This window comes from Euprymna scolopes, chromosome 17 (assembly GCF_053919585.1).
Source record: "Euprymna scolopes isolate OS-2025 chromosome 17, ASM5391958v1, whole genome shotgun sequence".
Classification (NCBI taxonomy): domain Eukaryota; kingdom Metazoa; phylum Mollusca; class Cephalopoda; order Sepiida; family Sepiolidae; genus Euprymna; species Euprymna scolopes.
The window spans coordinates 124,293,157-124,299,156 of record NC_136498.1 but is presented as its reverse complement, the minus strand read 5'-3'; positions in this window follow the sequence as shown (position 1 = coordinate 124,299,156).

Sequence of the window (6,000 nt, the reverse complement as noted above, 5' to 3'; positions counted from 1 at the left end):
AGGTATTTTCCTAAACGTCAAAATACACTTGTGGAGAATTATCTTTCAATTTTAGCTTTACTGGTAATTTTAAAATCAATAAATATTCATTATTTTATTACCATTACCAGCAATGGTAGATTTTACTTTAAACAAAATTAAATAAAAAAAAAGACAAAAGATTTTAATTGAAACAAAGTCAAATAAAAAAAAGACAATTAAAAGAATCGTTTTCCGCCAATAATATTTTGTAAGACTTATAATCATAGGTTTCCATATCAATTGATTTGTTGAATAACTTTATTCTGATATATATATATATATATATATATATATATATATATATATATATATATATATATATATATATATATATATATATATATATACTAGCAAAAGTACCCGTCGTTGACTGGGTTTGAAAACAGCCTACAGAAAATGGACTCTGATTTATGAAAGTATGATAGGTTATGAAAAGGAAGGGTTGTAAATTTGGGTTGAATTTGGGGAGATCAAAACCAAAGCAAAATATGATGAAAGTAAAAATAAAATAGATAAACACCATAATTTATTATACCATACCTGTTCACACTGAAACACTTATCACAATATTTTGTGGATCTATATTAAAAAACCTTGTTAAACTTTGTGACATATTTCCATTCTATGGAGGTCAGGTGCGAACGAACACCCCATAATTTTATTATACCATATTTCTTCAAACTGAAACATAATTATTAATGTATACTCACGCAGATAGATATGAAAAGTCTTTACTAAAGTTTGTGCCTATTTCCATTCTATGGAGGCCAGACGCGAACACAGACCCCACAATTTTATTATATCATCCCTATTTAAGTTAAAATATACTTATCAAAGTATTATTATGTACATCTTTATCAAAAACATTTGTAAATTTTTTTTTTTAATTTTTAAATTTTTTTATTTCCATACTTTGTGGACCAGGCGCGAACACATACCCCACAATTTTAATGAACCACCATTCTGCCAGATCAAACATACCCATTCCTGTGTTTCTTCTATCATTATATGTAATCAGCTTTTTACAATAGTCAACCACATAGGAGCCTATTCGTGACCACACACACACACACACACACACACACACACACACACACACACACACACACACACACATTCAGTTTTATACTAGCATTTCAGCCCGGCGTTGCCCGGGTGTTTGCATGTGTATGTTGAGCAAAAAAAAAAAAGTGGTAGTAGGAAGGCAGGCTCGAACCCGTACCGCAAAGGAGGAAAAGAACGTTTATGCTGTTACGACCACCGTCAAACCAGAAGCGACATTTTTTTAAATTAAGGCTAGACAATCTAAAGGAGAGGATAACTTTCAAAAATATCGGCGAAAAAAGTGACCCCCCCCCCTGTAGAAAAGTGCCTCGTTGAAGGGGAAGATATTAATGTTTTTAGCCAATTGTTCGATATTTGTCGTATGAAAGATCGAACTTTAAAATGATACTGATCTTGGTAAAATGCGCCGCCTCTATTGAAAGTTTAAGGCAGACATGCAAACAGACATACATACATACATTTATATATTGGTAACTAACAATTTTCGACTGAAAAAGATGAAAAAGCTTGCCCTATCTCTGAATACCCTTTATGTAAAATTTCAAATATTTAGACCAGAAATTGTCTGAGTAATTTGGAAGAGATCGCAGAGGTCAATTTTTTTAAAAACTTTGACCCCTATTATGACCCCTTAAAATTTATTGTTTTGGGTTCAAATCAAGTTATTAAGTTAGATCCATGTCCAAGGAACCTCTATCTAAAATTTCAAGTGCGTAGACCCAGAATTCTCGGAGGAGTTTGGTAGAGTTCTCAAAGATCAAATCGTTGAACTTTGACCCCTTAATTGCCAAATTTCTGGCCAAAAACCGATCACATCGATTTTCCCAAATCTTAGTAATCTGTATATCAAATTTCGAGTCTGTAGACTAAATATTTACAGAGTTATTGCGTAGGGAAATGTACACAGACACACTGAAACGTTCACTTTTATAGATAGATAGATAGATAGATAGATAGATAGATAGATAGATAGATAGAAAAACAAAAATATATACGTATAGATAAATATATATGGAAACAATTTTGTGTTTACTGCACACTTTTTACGCAAATATTATGCAAGTATAAATCATGTAGAATATCTGCATGAATATAATTACACGTAATAGTTAACTAAAGATGATTATCCCATAAGAAAACCGAAGCAACTAATAGGGAATTAATTAAAATGATGTTTAAAAGAATATGCAAATTAGCTAGATCTTTTGCTAGTGAATGCAATTCTACGACATATATATAAGAAAAAATTGTATTTTCTTCTTAAATAAATAGAAAAGAGGGTTTTAATATGAATATCAATACACGCAAAAGAAAAACGAATTTATAGGAGTATAGATAGATAGATAGATATAATCGTTTAGACAGATATTGTTAAATAGCACGGAGTGTTTTTGTTTGATGATCTTTTTTTGTAATTTTTCCAGTTTTCGAATGATCATTCTTCAGTTTTGTTTCAGCTGAATTTTTTGATTTTGTTTCGTTTAAAATCTTATATAAATATAAATAAAATAAATTCCTCGATCCAGCAGTAGTAAAGTGAGGGCGAAACCGGTCAGCCGAGCAATTTTTAAAACCATGAATATTAAAGCGTGTCTATTTCTCTTTACATCAAGTGGCTTCATGCTTTGCCTGCAGAGACTTACATGATATATATATATATATATATATATATATATATATATATATATATATATGTATATATATATATATATATATATATATATATATATATATATATATATATATATAACTTTCTTGAAGTTATACATTTGGATTTTACCGTCACTGGATTTTTTATCTTCCGCCAGACTATCCATTCATGTGTAATCACCTTTTTCTTCACCATATTCCCTCTGCTTCACTTTTTTTGTTTTCAAGTAAGATCTTTGACTTACTTGTTGTTTCATCAAACACTTTTGCATGCAAAATCCGATCCCGCATTTTGCTAATTCCTACCCTCTGATGAGAAGGAAAGTATTTCTTCGAAACTCCGCGGAATAAGGACTTATTTTGTATTTCCTTTTCAGATTAAATATGTTTTTAACTAATTTCAAAGTGTTTTTAGCATGTTTTATTAACTGTTTGCTCGTATACACACACACACACACACACGCGCACACACACACACATACACATTTATATATATATATATATATATATATATATACACACACACACACACACACACACACACACACACACACACACACATATATATATATATATATATATATATATATATATATATATATATATATAGTGCATTTATGCAGCATATTTTCATTCAGACAAATATTTTTAAATAGCACGGAGTGTTTTTGCTTAATGATCTTTTTTTGATAATTTCCCACTTTTCGAATGGTCGGTTGTGGTCCGAAATCGTTTTTGTCCATGTACTTTTTTGCAAGTACTTTCAACGGATTTCCTTCAGTCATCTTCAAGAATTTTTTGATTACTGTTTCGTTAAAAATCTGGATGCTTTTATATGCTTCAGTTCAAATTAAATTTGAATTTCTTAAAATAGTGAAGCGTCTCGTGTGTAAAAAAATGTTTTAATGCGTTAAGAACGTGGCTGGAATTAAAAAAGAAATGCCTGAAGACGACTGAAGAAAATCAGTTGAAAGAACTTACAAAAATAAAACCCAAAAAACAGACGGATGAAAACGCCTACACAAACTTTCCTACACAAATTCGACTGAAAGATAAGAATGACCATTCAAAAATGGAAAAATTACAAAAAAAGATCATGAAGCAAAAACACTCCATGCTATTTAACAATACCTGCCTGAATGAAAGCATGCTGCCTAAATGCACAATATATATAATACATATATAATAATTCCAGATAGTAAAGATATTCAAAGATGAAAACCAATAATTTTAACGAGGTTTATATTATTGTGCATATCTATAAAAATAAAGTTGTGTTTGTATTCAAATAAACATTCAACATGGTCACTAAGGTATAGGGGCTCTGGGTAGAGGTGGCATTGGCTGCTGCACCCAATAGGGTGGATATGGGTCACGAGTTCTCACTTATCTCTTACATCTCTCACATGTTAGCTCCAAGAGCTATACCCTGGGTACTGGCCTCAGTAGGCCTGTTGAACCTTGTGGGGGATGGTGCTGGTGCAACACCATTGGGTGGAGACTCTACCAGACTTGGCTAATAACCAGAACCAAATTCTGTTTAGAATACTTTCCAGGCACCCATGACTAGGCAAACCACCAAGGAGGAGGATCACAGCTATAGACCTCAGAGTGGAGCCCCCTAGACAGTTGTCTGGTATACTCAAATTCTTCTGGCAATTCCTGCATCCCACCTGACTTCCAACTATCTTGATTCTGTCCTGGCTGGTTGGGATGAGAGAGTGAGGCTAGCTCTGTGCAAACCAGCTTCACTTTAAACAAACTCCCAGCACATGTCATCCTTCATCCCCTTCAAGTCCTGTGACATTGGGCAAGCAATGAAGTGATAGATGTGGGCACACTAGAAGTCATAGTCACAAACCTATACACAGACGGCTCAGGCCATAGGGTCGTTCTCCACTTACTAAAGCATAAATGGTGTTTTGCAGCCATTTGAATGTCTGAACAGTCCTCTTTAGGACAGCACTGTTCATTATTGTGACATGAGGAATGGGCTAGGAAAGTGCTCTAAACATTGCCCACTCCACTACATCCTGGCTGGCTTACCACAATCAGTGGAAATCCAAATGATACGGTTGAAATATAAAAACAAAAAAGATGCCTATCAAGATTGCTACATGGAATGCTCATACACTCTTCGTCAGAAATGACTCAGCCAGACCACAAAGACGCACTACACTTATTGCCAGCGAACTTGCTAGGTACAATATTGATATTGTTGCTCTAAGTGAAACAAGATTGGCAGGTGAATGTGAAATTAGTGAAAGAGGTCAAGGCTACACCTTTCTTTTGAATAGGCAGAAACCCTGAAGGGAGGCATGAGACTGGAGTTGGGAAGGCATGATAGGAAAGTATGGTGTTGGAAAATGCAATAGCAATAGCTTTCTTCTTCAAGCTTGCTCTGAGCATGACCTGCTGATAACAAACACTATGTTTCACCTCTCTATCTGCTAAAGGACGTCATGGGTGCATGCTAAGAAACTAAATCACTTCCACACCACCAGACTGAGGAAACTGCTTAACATACCAGACACAGAAATTCTCACTCATGACAAATTCCCAAGCATCCCTACTATCCTAATGAAAACCTAACTCTGCTGGGCTGCTCATGTAGCCTATATGGCAGACTACAGCCTATATGGCAGACTACAGATTGCACAAGAAACTTCTGTTTGAAGAGCTCCAATATGGCAGTCAGAGAAAACAATTTAAAGACACTTTGAAGGCATCATTGAAGGCCTTCAACACCAATCCATCATCATGGAAGCAGACAGCTTCTGACAGAACTAAATGATGGGTCGCTGTTAACAATGGTGCCCGCCAATATGAAAGTGACAGGAAAGATGCTGCAGAGAAGTGCAGGCAGGACAGGAAGAACAATGCTTTGAAGTCTATCATTCCCTGTTCTCATTACAGCAGAACTTTTCAAGCAGAGATTGTGATTATCAGCCATTTCCGCACTCACCGATGAAGACCTCCCCATCCCATCCTCCAGGATGATCAGATGATCCTCTCCATTCTAACGGACATATAACAACATGGTCACTACACAACCATCACAATGTTTCGGTCAGTCAGTTATAAATAACCAATGGTCTCATCAGGTGACGTGAGTTCCTTCTTTTTAAAAGATTTAGTCCCTAAATGGAAACGGAAAACAATGAAATTACTTTAATATTGCAATTTAAAAAAAGGGGGGGGGGTCAAACGTTTCCATATTGAAAAACCAAAAAAGAAGAGGAGGGCAGAGAGAAAAGGGAAATA